Consider the following 19,498-nt stretch of genomic DNA (forward strand, 5'->3'; position numbering starts at 1 on the left):
GCTCCTCTGTTCTTCAGGTTCATGTACTATAATTTAAGATGTCTCCCTAATTCCACAAGATTCTCTCCTCTGCAGTATTTTATTTTACCAGATGTACCTATCCTGACCAGGTAGGTCTTCCTAATCAACTAGGCATGTCTCTACTGACCTGGGATGTCTCTCCAGTTCCCCATATGTATAGTCTACCCTGATTTTGGATGTCTCCCTAATTCCTCGGGTATGTGTTTCCTGATCTGGAATGTTACCCTAATAACTCAGACTTATGAATACTGCTAAAAGAAAAATTTCCACAATTTACAGATCTACTCGCTTTTATTTAATGATGTCATGAATCAGGCAGCATCTAATCTAGCAGATAAAAAGGAGCACTGAAGATGTACAATGCAAGAGATTTTACAGACCAAGTGAGCAGGAATGGGAAGTTACACTGGGCATTTGCTGACTGGTTAAGCATGATTACTCTTCTTATATGGGGGCACAGGGAAGTCTTGGAACAGGTCAGGTAACTTGTGCTGAGCAGGGACTTGCTGATTGGTTAAACCAGACCTTCCTTTCTGGGAGAGCAGAGCACAGACAGTTAAGTTTTGGTTCGCTAAAGTGGGGCTTAATATTAGAGACTATTTTGAGCCTAATCCAACTACTTTAACCAACTCTCCCTTTTGATCAGATTCAGCTTTTACCGAGAGGTAAGACCAAATGTAAGACTAAAGCACTACGCTGTGTCACTGCTCTTGTGGTCTCTGCTGGTGTCCGTAGTGTTTGCAGGGCATGAGTTAGGCTTGAATTCTTGTACATGGCCGTTTTCGTCCTTTTCCTTTCGGTGCTCTAGTCTCTGAGATAATCTGTCTGCTGACCAGTGGTCGTGAACATGTATTGAAGATTTTTGAGAGAATGCAGTGCACCAGGAAGACTGAGGATGACTGTAGAAAGAAGAGCAGTCAAACTTTAGAGTGTACTCTGAAGCCAAGGTCCCCATGTCTCAAACCAGCTGAAGGCAGCGATAGAATGACCCAGGGTTAGATTTAACCTGCTTAAGCCATGTGCTTTATTTCATGCAATTGTGTGTTGACCTCTCCTGAAGTATTTATCCAAGTACACGAGGTATTGGCTGCAGCACAAATACCTTCATGCTCAGCAAGGAGACAGTCAAGAGCTATCCTGTTGTCTCAGACAGACAGCTTTGGCAAGTGAACGCAGAGGTGTCTGCTGGGCAGCTACAGCTGTGGCAGTGAATACTGCTATTTCCCCTAGTGTAAGCAGAAGATTTCTAATCACGTGCTTTGTTGGCACTGACTTCCAACCAACGTAATAAGGATCTGCCAAAGGAGGCAAAACCTGAGTAATCTATACCTCCTGGTCAGCCCTGTTTGAGGCTGTAGTGTGGGATGAGAGGTACAGCACAGTGGGAAGCCTCAGTTTGGTTGTGGCCCAGACCACAGCTTTTACCCTCTTCCATCTAGACGTTAAGCTGCCCATGCATAAGGGGACAGTAGCCCTCCACAGATAAATATCTACCCTGGAGGAGCATGGACCATGCTGCCAAAAGAGGCGTTCCCGTGCTGGAAGCTGTCAGAATGGCTCTGAACTGGAAAGGTGATGGCCCTGGAGGTCAAGAAGACTTAAGGGGCTGGAGACCTCACAGGTGGTTCTGTCTTGCTTACTCTTGCCTTGTCTCCCTTTCTTTGTGTAGAACCTGGATGTAAGGTTCCCCGGGTTTGTTAACCAGAGACAGGGAAATGGGCCCCCGGGGATTAGGGAGGCTGACACAACAGAGGACGGGGAGAGGCCATTTCTCTGGAAAGCAGGGATAAGTCTGTGATGCCCTGAGAGATGTGAACAATGGCATTATCTTTCTAGAACAGAGCAAGACAAAGGTGGACCAAAGAATTGCAAAGACCTTCACATAGTGTAAAAATTAAGAATTAGGAAAAAGAGATGAGGAATGGAAAGAAACTATTTTTCCAGCTTTAATGAGGAATCACTGATGTATATTGCTATATGGGTTTAAGGTGTAGGGCATGGTTTGATTTACATGTCTTTAAATGATTACCATACTAGATTTAGTTAACATCCACCATCTCATCTAGACACCGTAAGAAGAAAAATTCCTCCTTGAGATGAGAACTCCTAGGATCTGTTCTCGCAACAGTTCTACCCTGTTTATCACGTGGCAGTGTCGGCTGTATGGTCGTGCTGTACAGACATGCCTAGTGCTTATCTTACAACTGCAAGTTTGTCCTTTGCGACCGCCTTCATCCACTGCTCCCTCTCCCCACCTGTCGTAATCACAAATCTGACCTCTTTTTCTGAGTTTGGTGCGTTTTTTTAATTAATCCCACATTTAAATGAGAGCATAGAGTATTTGTCTTTCTCTGACTTACTTAGCACAATGCCTTCAAGATCCATCCATCGCAAAAGTCCTTTTTGATGGCTAATATTCCATTGTAAATGTAAACCACAACTTCTACATCCATTTATCCACCGATGGACACGGGTTGGCTCCATGTCTTGACTGTTGTAAATAATCTGCTATAAACATGGGGGTGCAGATAGCTTTTTGAGTATTTTCATTTCCTTTGGATATATTCTCAGAAATGGGACTACTGGATCATATGGTAGTTCTATTTTTAATTTTTTTAGTAACTGTATCCCGTAGTAGCTGTGCCATTTTATGATCCCACCAACAGTACACAAGGTTCCCTTCCCTCGTCTCTACATCCATGCCACCATTTGTTACCTCTTGTTATTTTGATGATGGCCATTCTAAAAGGTGTGAGGTGATATCTCCTTATGGTTCTAATTTGACTAGTGATGTTGAACATTTTTTTTTAAAGATTTTATTTATTTATTCATGAAAGACAGAGAGAGAGGCAGAGGGAGAAGCAGGCTCCCAAGGAGCAGGGAGCCCGATGCGGGACTCGATCCCAGGACCCTGGGATCATGACCTGAGCCAAAGGCAGACGCTTAACCATCTGAGCCACCCAGGCGCCCAGCCACTAAAGATTTTATTTATTTATTTGAGAGAAAGAATGAGAGAGCGAGAGAGAGCATGAGAGGGTGGAGGGCCAGAGGGAGAAGCAGACTCCCCGCTGAGCGGGGAGCCCGAGGCGGGACTCGATCCCCAGACTCCAGGATCATGACCTGGATGTTGAACATTTTTCATGTAACTACTGGCCATTTGTATATCTTCTTTGGAAAAATGTCTGTTCTTTTGCCCATTTTTTAAATTGGATTATTTGTTTGCTACTGAGTTGTACTCTTTATATATTTTGTATATTAACCCATCAGATGTATGGTTTGCAAATATTTGTTCCCATTCTGTAGGTTTCTTTCCACTTTGTTGGTTTTTTTTTTTTTGCTGTGCAGAAGCTTTTTAGGTTGATGTAGTCCCAGTATATTTTTGTTGTTGTTGCTGATGCTTCAGGTGTGACTTCCATAGAATCATCACCAGGACCATGTCAAGGAGCTTTTTTCCTATTTTTTGTTTTCTAGGACTTTCATGACTTAAGGTCTTACATTTAAGTCTTTAATCCACTTCAAGTTAATTTTTGTGAGTGCAGTAAGATAGGGGTCAATTTTCATTCTTTTACCTGTGAACATCCAATAGAAAGAAACCTTCTTGATTCAACATCTCTGGAGGAAACAGTCTACCTCATGATGTTTGCAGCTTCTCTTCCCGGTCACTTTGGTTTTGAGGTCTCCAGAGTTATCACAGGACCAGATGTCAGTTGTGAAATATGCACCCAAGGTTTAGGTTATCCTAGATCATGTGAATTTGAAAAACATTTGGGCTAGTTCCTATCTTTCTGAGAGTATACTTGTTATATAAGTGCTTATTTTTCTTTAAGCCAGTTAGAGCTCTTTATGAATTAATATTGGCAATACCATCTAGAAATAGAAAAATTTCATACATCGATTACATGCATGTATACAGGAATACATGAACATTCAGACATATGTAAAAATACATCCTTAAACTTGGTTTTAGAATTTTAGCCATGAGACAAGTTCAATAATGAAAAACCCACTAGTTTATAAAAGAACCATTGAATAAAACTGTGTTTCTGACACACAGAACAAATTAGGATTACCTCCTCAGATGACTTAAGCTTTTCACTAGTAATTATGGAGAAGATTTTAAGATTTTTCCTAGTTTCCAACTAGTCTTTCTTTTCTGTCTTTCTGATAAGAATTATTTGCCTGAAGTTTGCCTTTCAAAAAGATGGCTCTTAGTTCTTCCTTCAGGATAAAACGTTTACTATCTAAACACAGAGAATGCACATTTCTCCAGGAAGGACTTTTGTTTCCTAAATCCAAATCTTTTACAATATCTATAAGCTTTCTGAGATGAACAGGGGGTTTTCAGGATTGGTAAAAAGGATAGGTGGGCTTCAAATTACTTCTAGAGCTGCATTTCTGCACCTGTAAAGACTCAATTTATAAAACAAAGACAGTTATTTTTAATTCCTCAAAGAATTGAGTTGCAACGTGAATGATATCAAGGAGCTGACCCACTCATCCAATCGTATTATCTTCAGTTTGCTTCTTTGTATCAGGAAGATTTTCAATTTGGATGAAAATCAGAAGATTTTTATGTTTTAGATTTAGAGCTGTGTGTCTTTTGAATATTTCAGTAAATCCTTTCACAAAGGTTTCAGAATGTTTTTCTTTCCCTCTGGGTACATTTCATTTTAGTTAGGAATTTTTTTTTTTTTTAAAGAACCCCTATTGGGCTTTATTATTATTTTTAAATTCCAGTATACTTAACATAGTGTCATATTAGTTTCAGGTGTATAATATAGTGATTCAGCAATTCTGTACATTTCCCACTGCTCATCACAAGTGCACTCCTTAACACCCATCACCTATTTAACCCATCCCCCCCCCCCCGTAACAGTTTGTTCTCTATAGTTAAGAGTCGATTCTTGGTTTGCCTCTTTATTGTCCCTTTGTTTTTTGTTTCTTAAATTCCACATATGAGTGAAGTCATATGGTATTTGTCTTCCTCTGACTTATTTCACTTAGCATTATACTCTCTAGCTCCATCCATGTTGTTGTAAATGGCAAGATTTCATTCTTTTTATGGCTTATATTCCACTGTGTGTGTATTCACACACACACACACACACACACACACACACCTTCTTTATCCATTCCTCTACTGATGGACACTTGGGCTGCTTCCATAATTCGACTATTATAAATAATGCTGTTATAAACATTGGGATACATATATCCCTGTGAATTAGTGTTTTTTTTGGGGGGGGGGTAAATACCCAGTAGTGTGATTACTAGATCATAGGGTAGTTCCATTTTTAACTGTTTGAGGACCCTCCATACTGTTTCCCAGAGCGGCTGCACCAGCTTGCATTCCCACCAACAGGGTAAGCGGGTTCCCCCTTTTCCGCATCCCCGCCAACACTTGTTTCCTGTGGTTTTGATTTTAACCATCCTGACAAGTGTGAGATGATAGCTCAGTGTAGTTTTGATTTGTATTTCCCTGATGATGAGTGATGTTGAGCATCTTTCCATGTGTCTGTTGGCCATCTGGATGTCTTCTTTGCAGAAATATCTGTTCATGTCCTCTGCCCAACTTTAAATTGGATTATTTGTTTTTGGGGTGTTGAGTTGTATCAGTTCTTTATATATTTTGGATACTAACCCTTAATTGTATATATCATTTGCAAACATCTCCCATTATGTAAGGTTGTCTTTTTAGTTTTGTTGACACCTAGTTCTGCTGTGCAAAAGGTTTTTATTTGATGAAGTCCCGATATTTATTTTTGCTTATATTTCCTTTGCCTCAGGAGACATACCTAGAAAAAAGTTGCTATGGCCAATATTGGAGAAATTATTGCCTGTGCTCTCTTCTAGGATTTTTATGGTTTCAGGTCTCACATTTAGGTCCTTAATCCATTTTGAATTTATCTGTGTGTGTGGCATAAGAAAGTGGTCCAGTTTCATTCTTTTGCATGTTACCTGTCCAGTTTTCCCAACACCATTTGTTGAAGAGACTTTTTCCGATTGCATATTCTTTCCTCCTTTGACAAAGATTAATTGACCATACAAACGTGGGTTTATTTCTGGGCTTTCTGTACTATCCCATTGATGTATATGCCTATTTTTGTGCCAGTACCACATTGTTTTGATTACTACAGCTTTGTAGTATAACTTGAAATCTGGAAATTTGATACCTTCAGCTTTGTTTTTCAAGAATGTTTCGGCTATTCAAGGTCCTCTGTGGTTCCATACAAATTTTAGGATTGTTTGTTCTAGTTCTGTGAAACATTTTGATATTTTGGTAGGGAGTGCATTAAATCTGCAGATTGCTTGGGGTAATATGGACATGTTAACAATATTCTTCCAATCCATGAGTATGGAATGTCTTTCCGCTTATTTGTGTCCCCTTCAATATCTTTCATCAGTGTGTTTTAGTTTTCAGAGTGTAGGTTTTTCACCTCCTTGTTTAAGTCTATTCCTGGGCATTATCTTTGATACAATTGTAAATGGGATTTCTTTCTTAATTTCTCTTTCTGTTGCTTCATTATTAGTGTATAAAAATGCCATAGATTTTGTATCCTGCACCTTTACCAAATTCATTTATCAGTTCTAATTAGTTTTTTGGTGGAGTCTTTAAGGTTTTCTATATATAGTATCATGTCATCTGCATAGTGAAATGTCATGTCATACTTTCTTCCTTACCAACTGGATGCCTTTGATTCCTTCCTCTTGTCTGGTTACCATGGCTTCCAATCTGACCAGCTTCTGACTCTGGAGTTCATTATAAAAGTTCTTTCAAATATCTTAGTTGCAGGTTTTAGCTGAGACAAATAATAAATATTCCTGGCAGTATTGCGCTCTTTTTTTCTTCTTTTAAACCCAAAGTATATCAATCAAGTTACTCAGCCAAAACCAGTAAGTCTTTTAGGACATATCTGTGGACTCACAATGCATCTCCTAAGAGGGTGCAAAAAATACAGTCTTCCCAAGATCCAGAACCACTCCCAAGTACAGGCAACATAAAGAAGGCACTTTGTTTTTGCCTTTTATTGCTTAAAATGCTACTTTAAATACTAAATTATGTCAGTTATTTGAAAATAGGTCAACTTATATAGATAATAAAACTTTGATATGTATACAATGGCCTTTCTTTTTTTCTTTAAAGACCTTTTAAAGTAGTGTTGACATCTGATTTCCAATTTAAAGTGCATTAGAATTGTTTCTTAGGAAACCAGTTGGCTCCTACCCTAATATATAGTCCCATTAGTAAGGAAATCTTTTAAAATTTGCATTCTGTAGTTCTTTCTGCTAAATTGGTTGTAATTAGCATTGATGTAAAACACAGGTTTCAAAAATTTTCTTTTGTATAGACTTTGTACCATCTGTTTTAGTGACGAGGAGGGGGGTCAAAAAGGAATTCGGTGTTTAAAGGAGCTGCTCTGAATTAGGACCTTGGATTCTGTAAGGAAAGTTCCTTCAGTTTTGACCCTTTTTCTCCACAAGCAAGCACCTGGATACCCTGGGCTGCATACCTACTCCTCATGGCCTTTTCTCTTAACTGTCAGAGATGCTTGCTGCCTCTGGTTCTGCTGTGGATTGTAAGCTGGGGACTCTTGACATGCCTGAGTCATAGTGAGGGTGGTTGTGGTTGGTTGCACACATATTGGTGAATTAACTGCTATTTAAACAATGCTGCTTTTAAGAGTTTTTTCAAAGTACAATAGATTTTTGAAGTTTTGGGTAACTGGAAAATTTTGTTTTTGCATTTAAAAGTGTTTTTGGAAAGGCTGAAACAAAGTGTAGACATACAAAACTAATCATTTTTCCTTTGCAAAATTACACATAGGTGTTTACTATTCTGTAACTCTGTTTATATAACTTCAGTAATACTTAAACTTGAAATTTTTTTAAATCACTTTAAGGATTCTGGCTTCTGCCATATTCTTGTACATTCTAACAAAGTTCTTTGAAATGTTTGTGAGTTATTTTCTGTACCATCACAGTGTATTGCCACTGAAGACTGTGAAGACAGAGCACACTTTTTTGGAGGCTTGAGACAAAGTGTTTAAAAATTTTCATAATTTGAGTAATAAAAAGCCAATTTGTATAATTTTTTTAATAATACCTATTTTGGAAAAAAAAAAAGACAGTTCCCCTGAGAGCTGGCAACAGTCAGTAGGATGTTAGCGACAAATGAGGTACAACCCACAGCTCGGTCCAACAATCTTCTCGGGACCCTAACCTGACAGTTGAGGGGCCTGCACGTGCAAGAACAGACAGGCAGGCAGAAAGCCGAGCCAGACTCTCAGGACACGAAGCGAGACAAACAGGAAAAGCAATAGCTGCCCCTGGGAGTGTGAAAGAATCCACAACCAGCGGGTATATCCCGAAACCAAATTCACAGGAGTCTGGGTTTGCAAAAGAAGAGACAATGTGAAATGTTACCTAATTCTCTTTGCCAGCTTCTGCCAGGTTCCTCAGTATCCTGTCTGCAGGCTCTAGAGCAAGTGAGGTGTCCCATCTGGGTCACCAGAAACTGTCGAAAAGGAAAAATTTATTTTCCTTCTACCTTTTATAGTGAGTTCTTGGCTGAGACCGCTTTCCCTCTAGGGCAGCTTGTAAATGGATAAGCTTATCTAAGTTAAAACTTCCCTACTGTGGCTACTGTAATTCAAGATTATCCTTAGTGATATGTTGCCATTTCTGCAAATATGTACAACATCCAGAACCATAGTTTTTAAAAATATAAAGAGCTGGGGTATGAGAAGATGGATCATTCGATTCTTCAGAACCTTAGGGTCCCATTTCTCCTTTGGTTTCTGTTTGACAAATTTGTCACTTTTACTTGTGGTTCACACCAACAAAACCAGTAGCTCCCAAATTGGAACAATAGACTAACCAGCAGAAGCCAATAAATCAAGACTGTGGACTAACACAGGGCTAGGGACTTCAGGCTCCAAATGGAACCATCTGCCAGCTCAAGCTGACCTGCTAAACACTGGAGTAAAAAAGCCCATTAGACCAGGCAGCTCAAATGCAAAGCTCATATACAAGAGGAACTTACCCATGGGCTGTGGAGACGTGAGAAAGACCAAGAACTCAGAGTTGAGCAGGTACCAGCACCTGTGCTTCTTGTCATGCCCAGAGCCATTAGCAGTCTTCTCTGGACCCCATCCTTCTCATCAAAGCTGTTCAAAGAAATTTTTCCAGTCAATTTATGGACCTAGTTGGCTTTTATTTAGTGATTCATGAATCTGACAGCGCCTAATCTAGCAGATAAAAAGCAGCACCGAAGATCTGTACAAGGTAAGAGAAGTCAGCAGGAGGGCGCCTGGGTGGCTCAGATGGTTAAGCGTCTGCCTTCGGCTCAGGTCATGATCCCAGGGTCCTGGGATCGAGTCCCGCATCGGGCTCCCTGCTCCTTGGGAGCCTGCTTCTCCCTCTGCCTCTCTCTCTCTCTGTCTCTCATGAATGAATAAATAAAATCTTAAAAAAAAAAAACAACAGGAAGAGGAAGTTATGCTAGGCATTTCCTGATGGGTAAACATGGTTACTCTTCTTATATGGGGGCACAGGGAAGTCTTGGGGTAGGTCATCCTAACTTGTGCTGAGCAGGGAAGTGCTTATTGGTTGACCTAGACCCTCCTTTTCTGGGAGAGCAAAACATAGAAACTTAAGTTTTGGTTTGCTGACGTGGGGTTAACATTAGCAACTCCATTTTGGACCTAATCTGGTTACTTGAACAACACTGATATAAGCTATATCCATAGTTCTTTTTCCCCAAATGTGTTGACCCTGCTCTAGATTATATCTCAGGTTCCTCTGGTAAGTATACCTGAGCTGGGATTTCTCCAGAGTTCCCTGGTTGTGTCCAACCTGATCCGGTATATTTCCCTCATCCCCTAGGATGCGTATACTCTGACAGTGGGTGTCTCCCAGTTCTCCAGGGGGGTCTACACTGACCTTGAGTGTCTCCCCCAACTCCCTAGGTTTGACTGCCCTGATGTTGCAAGTCTGCCAATTTTCCCATGGGTCTACACTGATCAAGGAATTCCCCTGAATCTCCAGGTGTCTCCTCTGACCTGGGATGTGTCTATAGCTCCACAGGTGTGTTAATCCTCACTAGACTCTAACTCCTCCAGAAGAGTGAACTCTGAACGTGGATGTCTGTCTAATACCTCAGGTAATCTACTCTGAGTGAGATCCCCCTTGCTGTCCAAGTATGTCTACTTTGATATGGGATGTCTCCTGGGATATGCAGAGGTATCTACACTGAGCTGGAATAGCTTCCTGGTCCCCTAGTTGTGTCTAATCTGTGTCCTCATAATTCTCCTAGTGTGTCTACTCTGACCTGGATTATCTCCCTGATGACCCAGGTACGTCTGTCCTATCCTGGGATCGCTCCCTAATCCCAGCATGTCTACCCTAAACTGGGGTGTATCCCTTAGTCCCCAGGTTTGTATATATTGATCTGGGAAGCTTCCCTTATTCCACAGGAGTTTCTACCCGAAATGGGATGTCTCCCTCGTTCCCCAAGTGTGTCTACACTGACAGGAGATAAATCCCTAACACCAAAGCAGAGTCTAGTACAAACTGGGATTTTTCTAATTCCCAGTGTGTGCCTGCTTTGTCTTGGGTTGTCTTGCTAAACTCCATGTATGTCTACACTTACTGGGGGTATTTATCTAATTATCCTGTGTGTTTACACTGACCTGGAAATCTACCTAATTTCCCAGGTGTGTCGATTCTAAAATGATTTGTCCCAACATTTCTCCAAGTGTGTGAACCCTGGCTTGTCCCTGTAATTTCCAAGGTGTCCACCCTGAACTTGGATGTCTTCATAATTGACCCTGTATTTCTACACTGACTTGGGATGTCTCTTTATTTCCCCAGATGTGTCTACACTGACGTAGGATGTCTCCTATTCCTTGGTGTGTTTGCTCTGACTTGAATGTCTAATTCCTCAGGCATGTCTACTCTGGCCTATGATGTCCCTGTAATACCCAAGGTGTCCCTAACCCGACTCTGGGTGGCTCCCTTCTCCCTCAGGCATGTCTACTCTGACCTGTGATGTCTAGTATCTGTAGTGTTTACTCTTACACTGGATAGCTCCCTAATTCCATGAGTATACGTACAGTGACCTTTGATGTCACCCTATTTTGCAGGGTTGTCTACCCTGCACTTGGGTGACTCCAATTTGCCATGTATGTCTCCCCTTATCAAGGATCTCTCTCTAATACCACAAGTGTCTCTATGCTGAAGTGGTATGTCTCCCATATTCCCTAGGTTGGTCTACACTGATGTGGTTGTCACTATTTCCCCAGCTGTGCCTTCTGACCTGGGATGTTTCCCTACTTCCCCAGGTGTGTTATTCCAGGTTATTCCTAATTCCTAAGTTGTGTCTACCATGAACTTGGAAGTCTCCCTGATCACACTAACCTTTGATGTTTCCCATATTCCCCAAATGTGTTTGCTGTGACGGGAGATCACTCTCTAGTTCCCTGGGTATATCTGCTCTGACCTGGGATGTGGCCCTTGTTCTGTATGAATATATACCCTGTGACCAGTGAGGTCTTTGAAATACACAGACCCAGGGTGTCTCTCTAGTTCTCTAAGTGTCTCTACTCTGGTATGTACTTAGAAACGTATTCCTAATCCAGTGTGCTAACACTGAAAGGGGGGTGTCTCCCTAATCACCCAGGTTTGTCTTTATTGACCAGGAATGTCTAATTCCCAGCTGTTTCTACCTTGATCTTATATGTCTTTTTAATAACCAGAGGTGTCTTCTCTGACCTGAGATGCCTACCTTATCAGTTGTGACTCTGATCTGGGATGTATCCCTAATTTACCAAATGTGTCTTCAATGACCTTGGATATCCCCCTAACTCCCCAGGTGTTTCTACCCTGACCTGAAATGCTTCTTCACTGTCCAAGTGTGTCCTCCCTAACCTTACATCTAGGAATTTTCAGAGATAATATATCTTCTCTGACCTGGTATGTCGTGTCCACATGGGCATGAGTGAATCTCTAATCCCAGTTGTTTTTATTATGACCTGGTTTGTCTAGTTCTTTAGGTGTATGGACACTGACCTGGGATGTGTAATTCCTCAAGTGTGTGTCCACTGACTTGGGATGACTCATTAAAACAGGGGCTTATCTGTACCACTCTGGAAGTCTCCCTCTTTGCTTTGCTGTATCCTGACTTGGCACATCTCAATTCCGTAGGTCTGTCTACCCTGACCTTTGGTGTCTCCATAATTCCTGAGATGTATCTAAACTAACTTGGATTGTTTACTAATTACCCATAAGTGTCTACCAAAAGTGGTATACCAGTTATGTCTGCACTGACCTGAGCTGTCTTAATTCCCCACGTGTGTCAACACTAACCTAATATGATTGCATAGATTCCCAGTTGTGTCTACCTCAACACTGGATGTCTTTCTAATACTGCAGGTATGGCTATACTAACCTGGGATGTTTCCCTAATTCTCCTGATGTCTACCCTTGACCTGCTGTGTCTACCTAGTATGCCAGGTATGTCTACTATGACCTGGAATGTCTAGTACCTCAAGTGTGTATACTCTGACTAGGGAGGCCTCCCCGGTTCCCCAGTTGTGCCTACCTTGATCTAACTTGGACTTTCTCTTATTCCCCGTTGTACCCAGGATGTCTCCCTAGTTACCAAGGTGTGCCTACATAGTTCACTGATGACTATTTCCCCCCAGGTAATCTACCTCGACCCAAGTTGTGTCCACAATGACCTGAGATGTCTCCCTATTTCTCCAGGTAGGTCTATTCTGATTTGTGATGTCTCTAAGACCCTGGGTGTCTGTCCTGATTGCAGTGAGTCTTTAATTCACCAGATTTGTCAGCCTGACTTGGGATCTCTCCCCAGTTACCCACATAGGTCTTTCCTGATAGTGACTATTGTGTGTAGCCTGATCTGGAATCTCTCCCTCTTTCCATAGAGGTTTCTTCTCTTCTCTAAAATAGGAGACATCTACTTTATTCTAAAAGAGATGTATCTCTTTTGACTATGGATTTTTCCCTAATGTCCTGGGTTGTGTCTCTGCTGACTTAAAATGTCTGTTTCCCTAGGGAAAGTTACCATGACCTAGGATTCACCTTGATTCCTCAAGTATTTCTATACTAACTTGGGAAGTCTGTTTCCCCAGGTCTATGTTCTCTTAACTTGTATGTCTTTAATTCCCCAGCTCTATCTACTCTGATCAGGGATGTATCCTTACTTACCCCAGTGTATATAACCTAAACCTGGATGTTTCCTTAATAGTCAGTTGTGTGTACATTTACCTGGGATATCTTTTCCCCAGGTGTGACTACTCTTATCTGAACTCTCTCTACCCAGGACTGTGTGCAGTCAAGAATGTCTACCTAATTTCCCAGGTGTGTCTCTTCTGACCTTTGTTATCTCTCTTATTCCCCGAAATGTCTACACTCATGGGGGATGTCTTCATAATTCTCAATATGAAGATCATCATATTGATGTCTTCATAGATTCTCAAATACACCCAGGATAATTCCCACACCGCAGATGTCTACCCTGACCTAGAGTTTCTCTCTAAACCCTAATAGTAGTACTCCTACCTGGGAGGTGGACCTTATTCCCCTGATCTGTCTCCCTTGACCAGTGATGTTTCCCTGTAACATGGGTGTGTCTTCTCTGACCTGGTGTATCTGATTCACCAGTGTGTCTATACTGATTGGAGTGTCTAATTCCCAAAGTGCTTCTAGTCTACCCTGGGATTTTGACCTAGTTGCCCAGGAGTGCCTACCTGTACAAGATATTACTGCAAAATTCCCTTGGTGTGTCTAACAAACACTTGCAATTCCTTAGAAGTGATCCTATCTATTGCAGAATATCTACAATTACAATAAGAATATGTCATTGCTAGTACATGTTTTGCTTATATAAATAACTCAGAAAAAAATTGAAACCCAATTACACATGACGAAAAACAATGCAGATTGGCTTGTAAAAGTAAAAAAAAAAAAAACTCATAATTTGATCTTTTTAGTTGGTTAAATTTGGGCAAATGGGCATCTTGGATTTGGGGTATTTTCAAACATTTGATATTATACTCCTGTTACTCATGTTAATAATACTCCTGTGTATTATATCTTCTCACGAGTCTTTAGTGCTTTTCAGTAAACACTGACTAATCAAATGATCTCCATGCGTACTGAACAACAAAGCAACATGAACAAGAATTATCAGAAGAACCTAATGAGATTCTGATTCACTATCTTCAGGTCCAAAGAAGGCCCATAACCAAGAGTAATGCTAAATAGCCACTCTCAGTTCAACTGAGAGAATGATCAAAAGGAAGGGATTTTTTAAAAATGAAGTAGAGACCACAGTTTCAGTATGCCCCTAGACCAAAGACTCATGTTCACTTAACCAGATCTTAAAACTGTCCCAATTTCAAAAATACTGACTCTGATTTTAAAATTTAAGCTTGATTCATGTCAGCATGACATGCTAATCAGCTAATGAGCTAAAATCAAGTAAGCTGATGTAATGAAAAGGGAATGTAAATTACTAATAACAAATCACAATGGAAAATGTACTTAGTTTATAAAGCATGAATGTGGAACAGCCTAGAGCAGAGTTTACCACTTTCGGTTTGAATGTATCCCTGTTTCCAAAATGCTTGTTTCTCACTCAATAAAATATTCATCTCAAAGCTCTCTGAATTTTATTTTTCTAAGAGATACACCTACAAAATGAGACATCCCAGGTTAGTGTAGACACAGCAGATGAAACAGGGAGACACCACGGATCTGGGCTGACATGGAGAGCTAAGATGACATCCTACAATAAGGTGGACATCCCTGGAGACGAGGGAGGCATCCTAGGCAAGAAGTGACAAACTTGTGGAATTAGACATCCAAGATCAAGGTAGGCACAGCTAGGGAATTAGGGAGACAACTCAAGTCAAAGTGGACATAACTGGAGTTAAGGGGACATCTCAAGTCAGGGGTGGCGGGACAGGAAAATTAGCAAGACCTCAAAGGTCCGAGTAGACACACTTGGGAAGTCGGACATCCCAAGTCAGGATAGAAACTCATAGGGAATAAGGGAGATCCCACAACAATGTAGACACTAGGGAGATATGCCAATTCAATGTAGACCCACCTAGGAGACATCTCTGGGCAGAGTCGATACACCTGAGGAAGACCTCCCAGGTCAGTGTAGACACACCTGGAGATTTAGAAAGACCAATGAGATCAGAGTAGAAGCATATAGGAAAATGAAGATACATGCCAGGAGCATCTGGGCGGCTTAGTTAAGCATCTAACTCTTGATTTTGGCTCAGGTCATGATATTGAGTCCTGCATCAGGCTCTGCACTGGGTGTGGAGCCTGCTTGAGATTCTCCCTCTGCCCCTCAACCCCAACCCCACAGCTCTCGTGTGCACTCACACTCTCTCTCAAAAGACCAAATAATACATACATGTTTGTGTGTGTGTGTGTATATATATATATATATATATGCCAGGTAAGGGCAGACACATTTTGTGAATTAGGGAGAAAATCCCTGATCATGGTTGACATTTCAGGGGAACAGAGAAGACATTCCTTGTCAGGAAAGACACACTTGGAAGATAATGAGAACTCACAGATCACTGTGACACACTAGCATAATTAATCAGACATCCAAAATTAGGACAGACAAACCTGAGGAATTAGTGAAAATTTCCAGAATTAGACATCTCAGGTAAGTGTAGGAACACCTGGAGAATTAAGGAGTCTTGTCAGTGAAGACCTACCTGGGATATTAATAGGACATTCTAGGTCAGAGTAGGTACAAATAGGGAGTTAAACATCCCAGGATTGACAGGTCTGGGAAAACAGGGAGTCATTCCAGTGAAGATGTACCTGGAAGTTAGAGTGGCATCTCAAGCCAGGACAGACACCTTAGTTATTAAGGAAACATCTCAAGTCAGTTTAGACATACCTGAGGAATTAAGGAGACATCCAAGGTTACCACGGAAACACCTGGACAACTAGAGATAATCCAAGTTTAGGACAGACATCCCTGGTGACTAGAGGCAATCCCAGGTCAAAGTAGAAGCACCTTATGAATTAAGGAGACATTCCAGGTCAGTATTCTCAAAACTGGGGAATTGGGGGACACTCCAGGTCAGTGTAGACTCACCTTGGGGAACTTGGGAGACATATCAAGTTCAAGTAGACAAACACTGGGGATTAGGGAAGAATCCCAATTAAGTGTAGATCTACCTAGGGAATAGAATCCTGGGTCAGAGTAGACATGCCTGGGCAATTAGAGGAATGTCCCAATTTAGTGCAGACTAACCTGAGAAGTTGGCAGACATCCAAAATCAGGGTAAACACACCTGAAGAATTAAGGAACTATCCAAGATTAGTGTAGACACACTTAGGCAATTATGGAAATATCCCAGGTCAGGGTAGGCACACCTGAGGAATCTGGGATACATCCGAGGTCAGGGTAGATACACTTGTTGAATTAGGGGACATTCCACATTACAGTAGAGATACCTGGTGAATAAGAAAGACAATCCAGATAAGACAAACACGTAGGGATACCTCAAAGTCATTAGTGATATCCCAGATCAGTGTAGACAAACCTGTGAAATTAGACATCTTTGTCAGTGTAAATGCACCTGGAAACTGGAAAAACATCCCAGGCCAGATATATATATACCTCAAGTACATTTGCAATATATCCCAGGTCAGTGTAGACAACATGGTACATTGGGAGACATCCCAGATTAATATAGACATAGACATGACTATGGAGTCATCCAGGGCAGAGCAGACACATCTGGGGAATTAAGATGTCTTCCCATGACAGAGGAAAAACTCCAAGAAATTAGGACACCATCCATGATCAGAGCAGACACCCTGAGGGAGTACAGAGTCATCCCAGAACATGGTAGACATACCTGGAAAATTAAGGAAGCACTCAGGTCAAGGTAGACACATCTGAGTAATTACAGAAACATAAGACATAGTGGACACACCAGGGTTTTTAGGGACACATCCAGGTCAGTGAGTCATACCTAGGGAATTAGGGAGACATCACTGGTCAAAGTAGACACACCTGGAAAATAAAGGAAAAACATCCCAGGTCAGCGTAGTAGACACACTTGAATAATTAGGGGAACATCCCAGGCCAGAGTGGACGTGTGTGAGGAATATGGGAGACATCCAATGTCAGAGTAGACACAGCTTGGGAATTGAGGAGACATGCCAGGCAAAGGTGGACAAATCTGAGTACCTAGGGAAATATCCCATGTCTGAGGAGACATCCTTGGGGTATTATGGAAATATCGCAGGTCAGTGACAATACACAGGGAATAAGAGAGACATTCTACATCAGTGTAGACCCACAGAAGGCATTAGGGAGACCTCCCAGATCGGGGTGGAATCTTCTGAAAAATACAGTTAACAGATTAGACACACCCGGGGGAATTAGGGAGCCACCCAAGTACAGGTAGATACACATGGGGAAATGGGTGATATCCTAGGTGAGGGCAGACATACCTGGGGAATAAGGGAGACACCCCAGGTCAGGGGAGACATACCTGAGGACTACAGGAGACACCCCAGGAGATGGCAGACCTACCTCTGTATCAGGGAGTGTAACCTGTTCAGAGTAGACACATCTGGGGAATTGCGGTGGGGGGGGCATCATTAGTTAGACAAAGTGGGGAATTAGGAAGACATCCAAAATCAGGAAAGAAACCTTTGGGCATTATAGAAACATACCAGTTCAGTATAGAAATACTGGGAACAAGGGAGATCTGCAAGGCCAGTGTAGATAGACCCAGGGAATTAGAGAGACATCCCAAGTCAGGGACAAGAGGAAAATCCCAAATCAGAGTAAACACGCCTAGGAAGTTAGGAAGAGATCCCAGAACAGTGTAGACACACTTGTTTGACTTCTTCCTGCTGCCTGTGCATTTAGGGTTTAAATTCCCTTCAGGCTGTCCTTTTCAGGGAAACATCTGGAAGTCTATAATGGCTGGAGGATCTAATCTTAAAACACTGAGACAGCTAAAGCTTGGGGGAGACAAATACCTCTTCACCTCCTTTATTCATGACACTAGCTCATGACAATATGTGTGGTTGTTATAGTAACAGGTGGGGACAAAAATCCTGAAAAGCTTGGAGAAGATAATTTTATAAGTTTGGACTCTTGGCTGCAAGACTTAAAGCTGATTCTCGCTGACCTAAGAAAACAGGGCTCTTTTTTTCTTTTTTCTTTGGCTTCAGTGCTTGGAAAGGCCACGTGCTGACAGCAAACACAGCCACAGCCGGGCTCAGTGGCATCACAAAGGCCACAGGCTCTGCCTCCCTCATTGCAGCCCTTGTCAGGCTTCCTGTAGCAGCCCTGAAAGGCCCAAACTCAGATCATCGTTCATATTAGCAGTCCAGGACTGTAAACAAGTCATTACCGGTCACTTCACGGTCAATACCACAAGGTGCTGAAGTGAGAAGTTCGGCCAGTTCTGGGGGTATAGGGAAGGTGTCCCTGAGGAAGTAACGTGTCATCCAAGACTAAAGAGTGAATGTCAACCACAACGCGATACAGGAGAGCATCCCAGACGGAGGGGAGTGCAAAGGCAGGGGCTCAGGATCTGAAGAACGGATTCCAGGTCTGGGCAGGGAATGTATGTGACAAGCCTGGGGCATCTTGAGCTTTTATAAGGCAAGGCAGCTACGGAGGGTCAGGGAGTTGTGTCAGCGGGACAAAGGAACCGGCATGCTGGGGCTCTCACTGGCCAGGGGGGGTTAATTCAAACATCAAAAGGATAATGACTTTAATGGACTAAAAGTCATTGGGTATATAAAAATTCAAGTCTAAAAATCAGAAATGAACATGTGGGCATTACTATTTCCCTTACAGAGATAAAGGGACCAAGAGAGAATACCATGAACAGCTACACACCAACAGATACCCTACATGAAGTGGACAAATTTCTAGAACACGCAAACCACAACCGACTCCGGAGGAAATAGAAACTCTGATGAGACCAACAACAAGGGAAGAGATTGAATCAGTGATGAATACCTGTGAGCAAAGAAAAGCTCAGGACCAGATGGCTTCGCCAGTGAATATACTTTTTTAAAAAGTGGTTTCAGTGCCCACTCACCTGCTTCACAGATGACCCCAGCAGCTTTCACCAGCTTTTGCCACACGGGTATTTGCATTTCTGACATTACCTGCCTGAGTCTTTTACCACTTCCTCCCCCTCCCTCCAATCAAAGCCCAGGAACAGCACGAGAAGCCATCCCAGGCCTCTGTGGCTGAGCAGCACAAGACACCAGCCTAACCCCTGTGGCTGGTGCTCACTGCTGTGCATGCACTCAGGACAAGCCTGTGCATCTGTGCGGGCACCCTGCCAACCTGAGGCCCTTCACTGGCTTCCACTGCAGTGTGCATACCCAGGGGGAGACTGCGAAGCCCTGGGAGAGCATACTGACAGCC

General features: G+C 42.1%; 1 long non-coding RNA gene across 1 annotated transcript; it reads right to left on the reverse strand.

The window, feature by feature from the left end:
- Positions 1-368: 368 nt before the first annotated feature.
- Positions 369-19,228, reverse strand: LOC114203322 (uncharacterized). Its single transcript, XR_003607964.2, has 3 exons — positions 19,164-19,228; positions 9,065-9,188; positions 369-920 (listed from the first exon to the last, which is right to left on the reverse strand). It is a non-coding gene; the product is annotated as an uncharacterized LOC114203322 (long non-coding RNA).
- Between the last annotated feature and the right edge of the window lie 270 nt (positions 19,229-19,498).

Source organism: Eumetopias jubatus, unplaced genomic scaffold (assembly GCF_037043125.1).
Source record: "Eumetopias jubatus isolate StellerSeaLion01/CBP00866 unplaced genomic scaffold, mEumJub1_p1.0 scaffold_16, whole genome shotgun sequence".
Classification (NCBI taxonomy): domain Eukaryota; kingdom Metazoa; phylum Chordata; class Mammalia; order Carnivora; family Otariidae; genus Eumetopias; species Eumetopias jubatus.